Raw genomic sequence first — 17,755 nt, 5'->3', positions numbered from 1 at the left:
AAAATACTCTAGTTACATTGAAGAATGGCATTAAATGATTCAAAAGAAAAATAATGTGTATTTTTAGGATGGAAGCAAATATAGACAGCTGTGCCAAAGTAATAAATTATACTAAAACACTCAACAGTATTTAAATATTTATCTACAATTCTGAATACTTTCAAGAGCAAATACATTTATAAATAAAATTAAAGCTGTTGAGTAATAATATATGCAAGAAAAATGTATATCAGCTTGGAGAATACACAGTATCTATTTTGAGTCCATATTTATTTATAATAGCCTTTTAAGATGTCTAATATCTTTCTCAAATTTATTGTTAAACAATAAGTTGGTTCCATAATGGAAAAACTTTTAAAGATCTACTACAAGAACTGAAATTGGCAAGATAAAAATCAATTGTTATCAGGCCTGAAAGAATTGTTATAAAAATATGGAACAAGTGTCTCTAATTTACAAGATTTGGAAAAGATTAACACAAGTCTATTGATTTTAAAAAGTAGGAGGAAAAGGGCTAGAATTGCAACATGAGCTTGATTTTATTTCTACTATAGAAAGGCAGTAGGCAGAACCTACAAAATATGGTACATGAATTGTCAGTAACATGACAAAAACATGGGGCATATTAATGAGCAGCATGTAACAATTTATGCAGTATATCAATAATAATGGAAATGAAATGCAAGTAATTGCAACAAAAGAAGCTTCATGTATAGTAATGATTTATTACTTTCATGAGTACTGCTGAAAGTACTTTCCTCTGTACTTAGTGATAAGACACCAGTTCTGTCTTGTTCAGGTTGAAATGTGGCATATGCTTTTTCAAGGAGAAAAAGTATAGGCCAGACAGAAACTTAATTTAAAACGAGAAAAAATACTCACCGATTCATATTTAAATATTCTCGCAATTCAATAATCAGTGGCCGGAACATCCCCATTTCAGTCACTAGGAGGTCAATTTTCCTTTCAGCAGCTTTGGATATTCATGAGAAAGAGTAATGTAATATAAAAGCCCTAAAGAAAGAAATATCCTCATGAAACAAATACATGAAATATTTTTATTAAACAAATATGCAACTGTACAGTTTTAGAATTTGAACAATTTCTCCAATTCCCTTATTAAGAAAAATGTAATTGAAATTATAACAAAATACAGATAGTCCTTGATTTACAAGCATTTGTTCAGTGACAGTTCAACGTTACAGGGACACTGAAAAAATGGACTTAGTTATGGCTGATGAAGCATCTTGTAGTCATGTGATGAAAATTTGGCACTTGGTATTGTTGGAAGTTATAACGCAGCCCTTTCCTAGAAAAATGAAATACTTAAAAAGGCAGAGTATTTCCCCTAAAAGAGAAGTAGAAACTCAGAAGCAAAACTCATCCCAGAGAGGCAGGAACTCACCCCCACCTTTGCTAATGGGGCCATTAAGGCCTGGGCCAGTCTATTCTACATAACAGAAGACCTCCCTTTTTCAGGTAGCCATAATAGGAATCCCAAAGCCCTTTAATTACATCATCATTCAGCAAGGCTCAACCAAGCCTGAGACTCAGGACAGCCTACAGAGTTGCCCCTGCATGGCCCCTGGGATTCTGACAGCCAATGGGATACATTTCTTACACAGGAACAGAAAACACTAAGGTGGGGCCCAATAGAGGGTATAAAACTAAGGGTCTCTCAGCATCTTAGCCCTTTTTTTCTTCTTCCCTCAACATCTTGAAACAAGTGATTGCCCTTGTCTTCACCCAGGAGTTTCGGGCCATGTGGTCCTGTCCACCATTAAACCATCTTTCCAAGCAGTCACCATGTTTCCAGTGTCTTTCTTCCCCACTTGGAACTGAACCCAGAAGGATATTTCTTCCAACAGCACCTCACCTGCTCTTACAACTAAAGGGGTACTTCAATTCCCCCATCTACTAATCTCCCGCCCAATTTATGCTCTTTTGGCTGCTCTGCACCCTGCTTTGCAGTCCCTGAATTGCATGGCTCTAAGCCTGTTTGCCATGCCCCAGGAAGCCTCAGCCTGCCCCAGCAAGCATTCATTCATCCACCTCCTTCTCTCCCAGTTCCTTGCATTGACCTTTTGTGTCTTCCTGAGTTCTTTTCTAACCCAGCTTCTCCAACAAACATTTCCTGCTTCCCTGCTTCTATTCCTTCTTTCTGAAGGCAGCACTCTTTAAAGCTACACAATCTTCAAAAGGCTTTGTAAATCCCAGTCTCAATTGTAGTTATAAATTGAGGACTATCTGTAAAGCTATCCAGAAGCCAGAGAAGTAGAAAATGATCGAGCAACGCTACACAGATTTTTTTTTTAATGCAAACCTTCTGTTCTATAAGCATCTGCCACCCATAAACTTTGGCCAATTTTATGAGTTGCAATAAACTATGAGTTCTAATGAACTATTTTGATATGAGATGATTGAGAACACACAGCCTTTGTTGAAAAATTCTATCCTACATTTAGCTTTGGTTATTTTATGATTTTGGATTATATTGTGCCTGTATAAAGTAATTAATTACAATAAAGATTACTCTTCAATCAGATGAATAACACAATACACTGAGTCCCATTTACAGTGGCAAAATATTGTACTTTTGCACAATAAAAAACCCCAAACAAATTAACAGCACTAGCTAATGAAAAGATTCATTACACCTCTGCAAAAGTTATAGATGTGTCTGATGGGCCTTGCTAAGGAAAATAATTCCCCACACCAAAAGCATATTTGATAATGTAGTAAATCATCCCACATATTGTTTTGTGCTCACAACTAACAGATCCTATCTTTTCCTGGAAGATCCTTTGTCCTACAATCTAATTTATCCTGACATTAGCCCTATAAGGAATCTCTCTATTTGTATTGGCTTGGCCTCCCACTAAGCAGATTTCAATAGGAATGAAATCTGCCCCTACATGGGATCAGTTAACCAGCACAGGGATTCTGAGAACCTTTCATGAATTTCAGTGAAGAACAAAGAAGCATCAGATAATATTAAGACAGTGGGTGCAAGTGGAGAAAGAACAAGGAATTCTGAAGATTTATTTTCCCGAAATGACGAAAAGTATCTTTTTCTTTCATCAATGTAACTATTTCTTTAAAAATTAAATTATGCAAGAGATAATCATAGATATTAACAGACATTAACTATTTCTGTGTACAAAACAAAGCATATTATATAAACTCTGTATTTTTAGTCATATATTATCACTCCCAATGAAATAAAGCCTTACATGTCTTGATAATTGTCACATGCAGATAGTCCTCGATTTACAACAATTGAGCCCAGAATTTATGTTGCTAAGTGAGACTGTTGAGTTTTTCCCCATTTTATGACCTTTCTTGTCACAGTTAAGTTAGTAACATGGTTGTTAAGTGAATCTGGCTTCCCCATTGACGTTGCTTGTCAGAAGGTCGCAAAAGTGGACACTGCAACCATCATAAATATGAGTCAGTTGCCAAGCATCTGAATTTTAATCAAGTGACTAAGACATTAAGATGATGTACCGTATTGCAGGAAGAACACAAATATTTATTTCTTTATTATAATTTGTCAAACAAAAACAAGAGCAAGAATAAAAGAATAAAAATACAATGACAGGGACGATAGGCACATTAGTGTACTTATGCACGCCCCCTGGGAGGCTATTTCTATTTTCACCAACAGATGGGGCAAAGTCTTTCTTGTGTAGAGATGTTCAAGCTCTATTGCTTATTTTGGAAAAAATAGCTCTTCTATTTAATTATAACTGTACTAAATTTCTCCAGTATATGTATGTTTTAATGTGGATTATAAATTCTATGTTGCTTAGTTAGGAACAAGGTAACTCAATGTAGTCTACTTTTGCAGACTTTTAAGTTTTCATAAGTAGTATTGCATTGTTCTGAGCAATAACTGATATATAGTTACAAATATACAGTGCATCACTGATTTCAATTCACTATGTATGGTAATTCTTATTTGTCTAAGCAAAACACACACACGAGAGGGGGGAGAGGGAGAGGGAAAGAGAGACGGACCTCAATTTACAACATGGTTCATTAGTGACCAAAGTTGCAAGAGCACTGAAAAAAGTGACTTATGACTGTTTTCACACTTACCACTATAGCAGCATTCCCATGGTCATGTGATGAAAATACATATGTTTACAACGGACACATTTTATGAAGGTTGCAGTGTCTGGGGCCATATAATCCTTTTGTAACCTTCTGACAAGCAAAGGCAGTGATTCACTTAACAATTGTGGCAAGAAAAGTCATAAAATGGGGTAAAACTCACTTAATAAATGTTTCATTTAGTAACAGTAATTTGGGCTCAATTGTGGTTGTAAGTCAAAGACTACCTATAAATAAAAATTCCATAATAATGGAAAACAGGGGTATGTGTAAGCTGTGTAATGATTAACGCAACTGTTGTAAATATGAGATTAGGAAATAGTCATCTAGTCAAACTATTTTGAAAACAATTCTGTTTAATGGAAGAAAAATATGTTTACCTTGTTTAGAGAACTGTCTACTTACACTCATTCAATTGGACTTTATTTTATACAATTGGTAGAGGCAACTCATCATACTTCTGACTATTATTTAAATAAGCAAATGTCTGCATAATGAAATTTTGCTTCATTTTGTTCCTGTTTCTATAGGTCCAACCTCAATCAATAATCGAATGACACTACAGTATACAATCCATCGTCTCCCAGGATTGAGGTTGGAAGGCCAATATTTCAATACATTTATTGCGTACTTAAACCTCTTAAATGCATGTTCAACATATAAGAGGAATCTTGTTCAGGTTTTTTTTAAGATATTTTAGAGGGGGAAAAAGTCTTCGCTGGTTTTACTATAACAGAGATGTTTTGTCACAGCCAAAAAATGTAAAAGTTTAACGGTGTAGCTAAATGGAAAGAAAAAAGAGGAAGGGAGTGAAAGCCAAAGGGGAAAGATACATGTCTCAGTTGCCAGTGTAAATGTGTGTGTATGTTTGTGGCCGGGGGGGGGGGGGGGTTGTATTTTAGAAATTCTTTTCCAAGTCACTTTGTTTTTCAGCTAAAACATTTAAATTAAAGGGTATTAATATCCTCAAATTGGACTGTAGCTGGTCCATTTTAATTCAGGATGAGTTTCAGAAATGTTTCAATACATCAAGAAGAATGAACAGTGTCAGAACTTACTGTAATTTACTTGAGACTGAACAATGAACAATCTGATATAACTGTTTGGAAAGCCTGAGGGAGGCTAATTTTTACTTTTAGTATCAGTCAGCAGTTGCTTTGTTTTTGACTACACAGTGTACGAAGAGTTAACAATGCCAATTCCAATATTAAAAAGGCACAATATAGGAGAAATTGGCCTGAAATTAAATAACTGATTTCTCACACTATGTATAACTCTACAAATAACAAGACTGACAGGAAAAAAAACCAACAAAATAATTGTTCATGTATTTCTCATAATTTAAGTTTGTGAAAATATAACATTTAGAGTGACAATGAGCATAATAAGTAATCTTAAAATTCTAAATTGATGGTCCTGATTAGAAAACATTTCATCCAATAAGTCATAAATATTAAGAATTATATACAAATAATCAGTACTGGAAACATTATTTTAGAAATAAATCATGTTTCACAAACATACCTATTCCTTTCTCTAAGGTTGAGCTTTGAGAAAATTGGTTCTACCAGTTTCAATAGACATCTGTTTGTAAAATGTTCATTGGCTATCACATGTGACATCACAATCCCTCCTTTCCTAGTTGTTCAATTTGTTTAAATAAGACAATCATTTTAATCAATCAGAAATGATGCATTTATATAATTTAAAATGATAGACCTTATAAGGACCAAGGAGAGATAAAAATGTTACTAGCACTGCATTTGTCAACTTTATAAGTGAGGAGATAGGCAGGCTTAGGATATAGTGCAAATCTTCTAAGACTCTGCATGCAAAAAGGCTCTGAATATTCTCACAAAATATTATAGTACCCTCTGCAGAAATGTATGCACAACACATTTGTCTTTTACATCACAAAATCACAGAGTTAGAAGGGATACTAGATATTCTCTACTCCAATCTCCTGTTTGGTGCATGATTTAGTATATCACTGACATCACTGACCATGTACTCTGTTTAAAGATCTCTAATTAAAGAGAACTTACCTTCATATGATAATCTGTTTTATTACCTAAAAGGTGGTGTGGTGTGTAATGGGATGGTACACCTTTGAAAACACAGTTCTTCCATCAACACTGGGGATCCCATGGTGAGCCTGCAAAGTGGCTGTATGAGGCTAAATGATGGTTGTTCCTCCACTATCTGCAGGTTTTATCTTTATCTTATCTTTTTATTTTTGTTGTTACTTATATTTGATATTTTTATACTGTGACATGGTTTAATTGCTACTATGCTTGTAAGCTGCCAGAGTGAGATGAGCTGTTAAAGAAGCCTGGTAATAAATAAATAAAATAGTAAGAGGGTCAAAATAACACAGGATTTTTGCAAGTGCACTGTAACAGTAATTTTTTATCATCTCCTTATCCATAACATATCCCTCTCAAAGCAAAATCAAGAACTTCAGAAATATATTCACCTGCAATATTTCTCACTGAATTAAAAGAAAGAGAAAAAGAACATTAAAACATATCCAAATGGATCCTCTGACCTATCCCTATTTGTTTTTAACTGTGGTAGTAAAATGTCCATTTAAAAAAAAATGATTTGTTCACATGCTGCTGCCTTTAACTTGTCCCTAGCTTACAAGGGAGAAAGGCTTAAGAACTGCATATTTGTTTTTTAAAAATCCCTTTTCTGATAAATGTAAGCAAAGTGTCAAGGTGTATTAAGCAGAGAAATGACCAGAGATGACCAGAAATAAATGCAACAGAGACAGGATGGGGATCAGCAATAGATTCTGCAAATTTTATGCTGGAATTGTTATTCAGTGACTTCAAGAGTGGGTGAATAGCATTTCAATTTTACAATAGGAAGAAGCTGTCTGATAAGAGCAATAACACTTAAACTTATATACGGTTTCATAGTGCTTTACAGCCATTTCTGTAAAGTGGTTTACAGAGTCAGTATATTGCCCCACAATATGGATCCTCATTTTACCAACCATGGAAGGATGGAATGTGGAGTCAATCTTGAGGATCAAACTGCTGGCAGTTGGCAGAGTTAGCCTGTAATACTGCATTCTAACCATTTTCCCATCAAGGCTCTTATAAGATTGCTATAGCGATATGCTTGCTATGGTGCTATAGAGCTTTAACTCTCAGAAAACTATCTACTGCTTTTACATCACATCCCTATTATAAATTCCTAATGTATTGTATATTCCCTCTTCAAATCTTGCTCGGGTACAAGGATGGAAAATATATCGTTCTGTTTAGTTCTGCTGTAGAGTCTTTTAAAAAAAAAGATGTTAATCAACACGCAATCTATTCCAGTGGTCAATTCCCACATGGTCAAGAAGAACAGAAGGAAAACCCCACCAAAATTGATGTTTCTAGTAGAACCAGCAGGTTTTATATTTTGGACAGGCAACAGAGGATTAGCTAATTCAAGCAGGGACAGGATGTACATGGGCCAGTGCTTCCCAGCGCTTAGGTAAATAGGCATATTAGCAGAGAAGTTATTCTATACTGAAAGATGACCAACCTCTTTCAGTCTTAATTACCTATCACATTATTATACATTGGGAAAGGTACTTGAGACCTATTTAAAAGCTGCAAGGACAGAAAGGCATTTGTGCCTTTTCTCTTCCTTCCTGCAGCTCCCTGAATATATTGAAAAGATACTCCAGAAAAATACCAGGAGGATTCTTACTTTTGAACAGAGTTACATTGAGAACTGCAACAGAAAAAAAAGAAATTAGCCATAACTAAGTGAAAAACGTATGTGAACACCATCAGAATCTTTTAGGCAGCTGTTGAACTTTTATTTTTTAAACTGGGCCTATATTTTTACCCAAATGTTTTGTTTGAAAATTGTACATATGGTTTAGATTTCATTTTACTTTGCCTTATATTAATAATTAAATATTTCATTTTTCTTGCTTTATATTAATGGCCCTTCAGAAATTCATCTGACTCCCATCATTATGACATTTTCAAAATTGTTGAAGACTTGGCTATTCTCCAGGCTATGGGGTAAGATGATTTATAAGCTTATGAGTGATCTGCTGTTCTGTTCTTTTGACTGACCATAGTTTTCTTATACTGTATGTATTGTTGTTTTTTTAATTTGCAAGGTTCCCAGAGTCTCAAAAAGTCATGTGGCCTTGAAATGATTTCATCATTGTGATGATGAATGTAACATTGTTGTTGTAATACTAAAAGACAGATTGTCATAGAGCAATTCTATGTGATCACTAAGAGTTGAAGCATAAACAATAAAATATTTTTTGCATATTGCATTTTATTTGTAAGCAAATTTGAGATTTTTAATAATAGATAGTTGTATACAAAGATTTCTATTTGCACATTGATCCTTTATATAATTTTGGTCAATATTCCATATTTACTGAACCCCATCTGCCATAACTCCTATTGCTTAGAAAGAGCCTCAACTCTCTAGAAGTTTTAGTGCTGGAAGGACTAGGAAGAAAGATTAGTTGGAGTAATTCTAGCTATCAGTAATTATCTACGTTAAGGCTGCAGCCCTATACATATTTACTGAGGAATGTCTTCACTGATAAAAACAGATTTCAGAAAGTAGATATTTCTCAGTGATATGCTTTGCAACTCAAATCAACAGCTTATCAGGTTACCTGAGCATACAGCAATGTGGTACTTCTAAATTCTAATGAAGCATTTCCCCTCTCAATGCTCAAGAATTTAGTGTTTCTGAATGTTAATTTTTCCATTGAAATGGAACCTGGGGAGCAAATGCCTGAGGAAAGAAGAGATGTATACATATTCCCCCTTTCTTGAAGCACTATCGTCTAGCTGACCAAAGACATTATGATGAATATGGTAAATTACAAACTCTATAATGGATATAAAAAGCCTACACGCTCCTGTTACAATGCCAGGCTATTGAGATGGGGGGGGGGGGATCAGAAAAAGATAAATCACTTCAGATTTTTTTCTACCTTTAATATAACATAAGCTGTACAGTTCAATTGAAAAACAAACTGAAATCTTTTTCATTTTTTCAGCACCATTGTAAACAAATGGTTGTAAGTCAAGGATTATCTGTGTATTTATAGCCTAAATAATTCTTACAGAACATAAGGTGCATTTACAAGTTAAGCACAGCAGATCCACCTTTGCATATCTGCCATAGGTTCGCCATCACGGGCTTATACCATTCCTAATGTAAGTATTTAATTATAAATTTTAACAATCAAGTACAAGCACAATGTTACCGATTTCTCACCAAAAAGCTTGAAGCCAGTCTGTGATTGCCTTCAATTTTGCTGACCCCAAAATAAAGAGAACAAGGAGATAACATCATGAGTCAATCAGTGCTGTTCCTCCAGCTAGAGAAAAGGAGAGTGCAAAAACCACTCTTCTGGATTCTAACCCTTCCTATTATTTGTCCAAAAATAATAACAGCTGCCAAACTGTTATTCCTTTACTTTGTTGTACTGAGAAGACTTCTACTGAATGTACTACAAATTTTACAACTACTATAATGGTTGCAATGTTGCTGCAAAGATGGAAATACAAAAGGAGAAAGGGAGAGAAGAAACAATATACCTTCAGACAAACATCAAGAGCAGGACTCTTAAAGGAAAGAAAGATTGAAGCAATTTAGAACCCTTTACCTCTTACCCAACTCTAATGAAAAGAAAAATAATTGCTATCTCCCATCCCATCCTCAAAAATTTGCTAGAATAAAACATCAAGATGTATCCTGGGATTTTGCACGTTGGATATATAAGAGAAATGGAATACGGACAAAACTTGTGCTTCTTTTGCCTGGGCTACTGTACCTTAAGGTAGTGCTTTTAAAATGTTCAGTCCTAATCCTGGCATCCTAAAATTCTAGGAGAACCTAATGGAGTTCCACAAAAGATTAAAAGCAAAAAACAAAAAAACAAACCCAAACCCTTTCATTCATTAGAGCTTTGCCTATTAATAGGAGATTGTAAGACTTTAAAAAAAAATTAACAGGCTTCACCACCTAAAAGTTTGAAAATCCCTGTTTGACATAACATTTGCAAGTATTTACACAGTCAAAACTGCTCATGTGAGTTGCATTTTAAGGTGAAACCAGTAAAACAATATGCATTTGTTGAATCACATACACACACAATCTGAATGCATCTTTAGTGAGACTTGGAAACTATCAAGACACCTTTCTCTATTAAGATCCTGTGAACAGAAACATACATCAGCTGAAGCCCAGAAGCCAAATAAGTCCCACCAATGCAAAAACAGCCCACCCACAAACTCTGCAAAGCAAAAAAGATTACTTCTTTTGGTGCAATTTTGGATATACCACCACTGAACCAGAAATAAGCCAGCTCAGCTGGTGAATGCAGGCAACAGTGTAAGATCTGAAGCTGGTCCTGGGGTGGAGGAAAGACCTTGTGTGGAAGTGCTCTCACCCAGAAAATGACTTAAAGACATCTACACTGCTGAAACCAAGCAGAAACTGTAAGTTAGACATTTTTTATCAGCTCTGGTCCTAAGCCTTAACATCTTGGCACACACACAAATTTTCCTTGTTCTTGTCTATCTCAATATTAAAAATAACTTCATTTATGTATTTTCTATTTATAGGTCACTTTTAAAAACATAGAAATAGAACTATAAAAAATTGCAATCCGATTTTACATCCTGCTTTCCTTCCAAGAGCTCAAACAATGTATATCACACTCTCCCTTCCCATTTTTTCTCACAACCCAGTGAAAAATGATATTGAGCTGAGAGGGAATAACTGACCTAAAGTGATGTAGTGAGTTCAATGGCTGAGGACCAGTTGCGTATGGGTCCTCCTAGTCCTAGTCCAACATTTTAATAAATGGGGAGAATATTAGATGCAATAAAAGACAGAATTTTCCCATATTTACCGTATATTTCTTTATAAGCGTGACTATAGAAATATATGAGATGGGAGGATTAAACTACAATAATATATAATAATTGGCATTCATATTTATTACAAGGGATCTCATACGCACACACACACGTGCTAATATAAAATTTAGTTTTCTGAATGAATAATTTACATTTACAGGGCTGCTCATAAAAACAATCTGTTTCACATAAGCATTCTCATAAGCTTTATGATACATAAAGCATTCCAATATTGTTCACAATATTACGGGTCTTTTTCAAAAGTGTTTAAGTCTCTACCTCTCACAACAGTTAACATTAATTACAATGAGTTCAAGAGGTAGAGGAGGGAAAGAGCATGCAGGAATTACATAGACAGCTTGCTAATCAAGGACAAGTGTTTATAGGCCTGAAATTTTAATTTTATTTGTAGTCAGCTGCTAGGGGAAAAATAATTAAACAATAGTTTAACAGTTTACAGAAAAATGTCATTTTAAAATATATTTTACAATCTAAATTAACAATATACATTGATCTTTGAAAGTTACATACCCAAATAGCATTCAAGATAAATACACTAATTTCTAGTGGAAATAAAATTCATGCAGAATTTAGAATTAAAATAAACCCTCTGCATTGAATCAGAAGAACTAATGTTTACAGGTAGTATCTAACCTAGTCTAGATGATTATATAGTTCAAAGTAATAGCTAGAACTTAATAATAAGACTACTGGTACGTTGTATGAAAACCCAATGTTCCCAGTTTATTGGGATTGCATTCACTGATTCCAACTATAAATTGGGCAATTCATTTCTTATTTTCAGCAAGAAAAATATCATTCTTAAGTTTTCTCAGGTACTTACATGTATGGTATTCAGCTTTGTTTGGGTATTTTCCCACATCATTATAGTTATGCTTTTAAAGTTGTAGCAACGTTTCGGCAGAATCTCATCTGCCATCATCAGGCTTCTGTATTGGCACAGAATACAATGCAATACAATTGGTACAGAATACAATACAGAAGCCTGATGATGGCAGATGAGATTGTGCCGAAACATTGCTACAACTTTAAAAGCACAACTACAATGACGTGGTAAAATACCCGAACAAAGCTGAATGCCATACATGTAAGTACCCGCGAAAACTTAAGAAAACATATATATATATAAATTTATGGTCCTCCCCATCTCAAATATTGGTCAATCAATATATTGAGTATAACAATTCGCATCACCATTAACATTGCATCCTAAATTCTGCCTTTCGACATGGGTCATATAAACAATCAACCTTGGGGAAAGCTAGTTTAAATCTGGCCTGGGTAAACACTGCATGAAAATTAAATTGAAAGCTGACAAAAGCTTCTTATAAATATCTGTTTAAAAGGACGAGATTCTGGGCTCCACAGAAGATTCCTAAGCATTTGTAGAACAGAAACATAAAGAGTGGTTGCACACATGTATTTGTATGGAAATGTGTCCATTTGCCCAGAGAAAAGGAACAAAAACCTGAGACAGTAGGAAGTATCTGGGAAGGATTAGTCGGAAAAGCTAGCTGACCAATTTGTCTTTGACCCATTTACCTATAATGGGTGTTCTATAGCCTAGTTCTATAGGTGCATTATGACAGCCATTTTGTGAATAGAAAAGACTTCCCCAACATCCATTTTGTGAGAGTTCCCCTGGTATGTTCACAAATTCCAGATGTACCCACCAGCTCCTCATCTCCAGTCATATGCAACAGTTCTTAACATATACTTTCATTCTGGACCTTTATTTTGTATAATTTTCAATAAGAGAATAACATACACCAGATAAAACTAAGCACTGCCTGCTATCCTGACACAATAGATTTGGTAACTGCTGAATCTCACTCTTTCAGGCAATTTCTGTGGCAATTTCTTTTATATTACCAGCTCTTGAGGGTGCACACACACACAACTAGCTTACAAAGGACTGAGTCAATTATGCACAAGCTTTATCAGTAACTAAAATCCACACAAATGATAGCATTACATATAACTTACTGCACAGCCAATTAAGAATAAACATTTAAAAATGCTAAGGTAACAAATATAAATGAACTTCCAAACTTGCAAATACCATGAATTCAACCATAGTCTATTACATTCAAAGACTGAAATTTGAATTTAAATTACATTTATTTCTTAAATAATTCAGTGATTGACAATTAAACATGCAAAGGGTAAGGTGTAATGAAGATTTTCTCATCTGAACTCTTTCTATATATCAAAATGTTATCTCCTTTTTAAATCCTACTACTATAAAACAGTTTTTATGCAATATAAACATCATCCAAATCAAACTATAACTACGAGTATAAATAGAGTTAAGTCAAGGTGGAAACAGTTCCTTCAAAATTATTAGTTCTTCATTTATTTAAATAATATTTCACAAAGATGCTTTGCTCTAATGTAATTTTTAGTAACTTGAAGAAACCTAAGCAATACTCATACAATGTTATATACTCCATAGTTGTTAAAACAGAAGTATTCAAAATCATTACAGATGGAAGTTATGAAACATTACTGGAAATACTTCTATTGAAAGAGGATTGAAGGAATAAACTTATGTGCTTGTCTTCTACAGACTTTTATGGGTATTTTTCCCCAGAGAGTCTAGCATTAACTATTACAGTACCTAGCTTCTATTTACTGTCTAGATAGGTAGAGGGGCTGCACCCAAGTTGCAAAGCTAACATGTGATAATGGAGTACCTAAAGTTATCTTCCTTTTATGAGCTGCTTAAAAGGGCTGTTTGTATATGTGAGAATGGTATCTTAAACATATCCTTTTTTTCCCTCTTAGCATTTTCAACATCTATTTTTAAAATTGCTACAAAAGAGCATATTTAAGAATGCTAGTGAAGCATTTGTGAAAAGAACCAGTAGCAGCAGTATTTTGGGACTTAGTTCTGGAGATAATGCAGATCCAGCTAACCCCTGAATACTGGTAAGGATAAAAAAAATCATGTGAAATGAAGTATTTCTTAGCACTATAGTGCTCTTTCACATCCACAATATGCTATCCTTTACTTTTCTTATAGTTTCTTACAGGATACTGTATATTATGGCAATTACATTTTAATTGCATCAGAAACAAAGACATCATCCACTACTCCTTCAGTAAGCTTACTTTAAGTATTTTTCTCTGATTAATCTTCTACTAAAGTTTCTGGTTTTAATTCTGGGCCTCCTTCCTGTTGCTTTCATTGACTGCCCACCCATCCTTTTGTCCCCAAATACATAACATTCAAGTTTCAGTACTTCTCTTCAGCCCCCACTAATTTCCATGCCTATCAACTCTCTTTGGAATACAACAACATCTCAGCAGTTGACATAGTGGCTGGAGTGGAAGAAAGAAGGTAATCAGCAGCCTTTACAGCCAAATACTATTTACAATTAAGCTGAATGTAAATGGATCACAGAAAATAACTAAGAGGAGATTGTGACTTTATATTCCAAACTGAAAATGTAATTCTACACAAATAACTCTTATTAATTCTGTATTGCAGATATTTTTTTTTTGCTACAAATGATTACAAAGATAGATGCTTTTGTATTGTCTACCATTTGTCAGACTGGGAAATACATAGAGGGATAATTTTGAATGCATATGTCATCTTAAAACCAGAATTATTCAGCCAGGATGAACTGGTATGATGAAAATAGCAGAACAGACTTTCCTATGGGTGTTATCTACAGCAAAATGTACCTAATACAATCGCCCCTCAGAGGAAACCTCTTTTCTCCAGAATTGCAAATCCTTAGCCAAATAATACCTATCTTGATTGTTAGAAAGAAAAGAATACTCTCTCTCTACAATATTTCAATTACTTCATTACTGTGAATCCAATTCTAAAATATACTATTCATGGATACTTAGAACCATGCTAGCCTCTAGAATTTCTATATTAGAAAAGTCTAGTAAGTAAAGCCAACTAGGAATAAAAAAGTGAAATAGTCATCGGTGCTTTTGAGTCGTAAAAGTATATTTAGAAAAGGAATAAAATCCATCCAGATAATGTTGAAGTCCAACATCACGACCAATAGTTGGGATGATAGAACAGTAATCCAGTATCTGGAAAGCCCCATACTTCCCTACTTTTAAAATCCATATTCTATGCTTTGATTCTTCCTTTTGCATTATATCACTTTAATTGTATAAGCCAGCCAAAATTTGATATTGTAATAGTAAAACATATTTTTAAAAGAACGTAATTGAAAAGCAATAAACTGAAAAGAGTATAACTTATTTTTGCAATTGTATGTGAATTCTATCACCCATTAGTATTTGTTTAAATATTTAAGAACATCTGTTATGCCTCTATTATTACCAATGTTTTTTCATGATTAGTATCAAGTATATCAATATGGATAGTTAACATTTAAAAAGCACATTGTATTATTAGAAATATAGTGTTTCCACATTCTGCACTTTAAGCATTCACTCTATATATCCTCCATAAGTGGAGAGGTATGACATTCTCATTTTTGAGGTTGAAGGTTCATTCTCTGAGCTTGCAAGTTGCTTTCCAAACATTTTGTTACCAGGTTAAGTAACATCTTCAGAGCAGTTTAAGAGATGTCAGTGTTCAGTGTTCTTCTGTTTATAAACACTGACATGACATCCCATAAACTTCACTGAAGATGTTACCTAGCCTGGTAACAAAAAGTTCAGAAACCAACCCACAAGCTCAGAGAACGAACCTTCACCCTCATCTTAGCTACAGATATTCGCCATTATTGCATTCTCATTTTTCTAATTTAAATTTAAAACAATAGTTCATAAACTAATAAATATTAAATAGTATTTAATATTATTTTAAATTTTAACAAGTGAGAAAGAGAAGAAACATTTTTCTACCTGAAATGGTTTATTGTGATCAAAAAAGGGAACCAGATTTCACAAAAGTCTTAGGAGAAAACATAAAAGAACCAAAGATGTTTGATTTTACACCTTCGCTATTATTTTCTATATACTATATTTTAACCAACATATTATTTAAGAGTGAAGACTTGGCTCCCCCTCATTTTCTATTAAAATGGGGATGGGAAAGAAAAAAGCAAAACATGAAGTAAGCAAAGAATTTTGCTTCCTTTTGAAAGATCAGTGAGCCAATACGTTTTTAAACAATAAGAACTCTAAAACTTTTAAACAGACAGAACAGTAAACTGAAATATACCAGTATATGCAGGTGGCTAGAGATTCTGCTTATGTTGCAGTTTACCATTATAAGATCACGCCCATCTACCAAAGTAACTAGTTCATTAAAAAAAACACTTCATTGTCCTGTATATTAAAATGTTTCAGTGATAAAAAATAGCAGATATTAAAGAACCATTGTATCAACATAATTACATCAGAACGTAAGTTTAGAAGAAAATGCAGTATTAATACAGTAATAATTTCAACAGCCTAGTTGCTATATAACAGAATTGGAAAATGAATTGCTACAAAAGCTCAATCCATGTTTAAAGGCCAAGAATTCCCAACTGCATCAACCCTAGGGACATATAACTTCTATCACTTGATCTCCCCAAATCTTGCTATTTATATCAACATGCTAATAACAATGAAACTTCAAATCACAAAATACATTCTAAAAATAATGTTAAGGTGCTTAAGTTGTAATGTTGTGGGGGGGGAAGTTACAAATGTCTTACTTGAAATTGACCATGTAAGATTCTAACTTACAAAGGATTAAGCAACAACAGCATGAAGTCTTCCTGTTATCTATCACTATTCCATCACTAGCTATGCTACCTCTTCCAACATTATACTACTTATTAAAACAATTGCTGCTTTGCCTACAGTTATTTCTTCCAACTCTTTTGCTGCTCTCCAGCCACAAATGGCAACAACTATGAACATGCACTTAACTGTTTTAGCTTTCAGCAACTATGCTACCCCTACCCAGTTCTTAGTTTAGTTCTTAATCCACTTAAAGCGCCTTTCTTCCAGCATCCTGCAAGTTTAATGTCTACTAGTTTACACACACACCCCTGCTCCAGTCCTCAAGCAATCTCACAGAAGTCTATTGGTTCACTATATATACTCCTAGCTCTCACTGTACACCAGAGCACAGCCTGTGTTTACCAAAGCAGAGTAAAAAGTCTATCTCAGACCTTCAAAAGTCAGTTGTTGGCCAATATCTTTGCTTGATCGGGTAAATCCTGTCACAACTATTCACCTTTTCATTTGGGAGGGTTGGCTCCTATCTTCTTCCCCGCTCCCTCTAAGAGGGGCCAGCGCTTCCCTCTTCTCGGTGAGCACAACCTTCCTTGTCCCCTTTAAGCAGGGGCTGAGAGAAGAAAGGTTCTTCCCCACCCACCCCTACTCTTTAGGGGGTCAAGACCTCTTCCCCTCTGCCGGCCTGCCCAAACGCGTGAGCGAGATTCCCTCCAAATCAGAAGGTGGGGCTTAAACGAGCACAGCCTTCACGTCTCCAATGTGGAATCTGAGCTTCAAAGGGGTGGAGCCCCCTCAAACCTTCCACGACAATTGGGGGGTAGTCTCCCCAACCGGCTAGAACCACGCATAAAAGAGCCCCTTCTAACTCAGGAAGGGCTCTCCTACTTCCCCCTATTTAAGGTCTAAACCCCAAGGGGGTAAAGCCCCCGCCCCCCCCCTCCGGCCCCTTTATTTACCGCCATCATCAGCACGCGCGAGCTGTCACCAAGCGCGAGACACCCCAACCGGTACACGACACGCCCCCCTCGCCT

At 34.9% G+C, this 17,755-nt stretch overlaps 1 protein-coding gene across 2 annotated transcripts in view; it reads right to left on the bottom strand.

Moving 5' to 3' along the window:
• Positions 1 to 17,755, bottom strand: part of USP49 (ubiquitin specific peptidase 49) — a 35,252-nt gene extending 17,497 nt beyond the window's left edge. For both annotated transcript variants that reach the window (XM_026676886.2, XM_026676888.2), the window contains exons 1-2: positions 17,681 to 17,755; positions 883 to 1,014 (exon numbers count right to left, since the gene is read on the bottom strand). The gene's annotated coding sequence lies outside the window, so the exon portion shown is untranslated. The remainder of the gene's footprint in view (positions 1 to 882; positions 1,015 to 17,680) is intronic.

This window comes from Notechis scutatus, chromosome 3 (assembly GCF_049901735.1).
Source record: "Notechis scutatus isolate UNSWTSFEM ecotype Mainland chromosome 3, rNotScu1.2, whole genome shotgun sequence".
NCBI lineage: Eukaryota > Metazoa > Chordata > Lepidosauria > Squamata > Elapidae > Notechis > Notechis scutatus.
The sequence above is the reverse complement of the archived record's forward strand: the minus strand, read 5'-3'. Positions and strand labels throughout refer to the sequence as shown.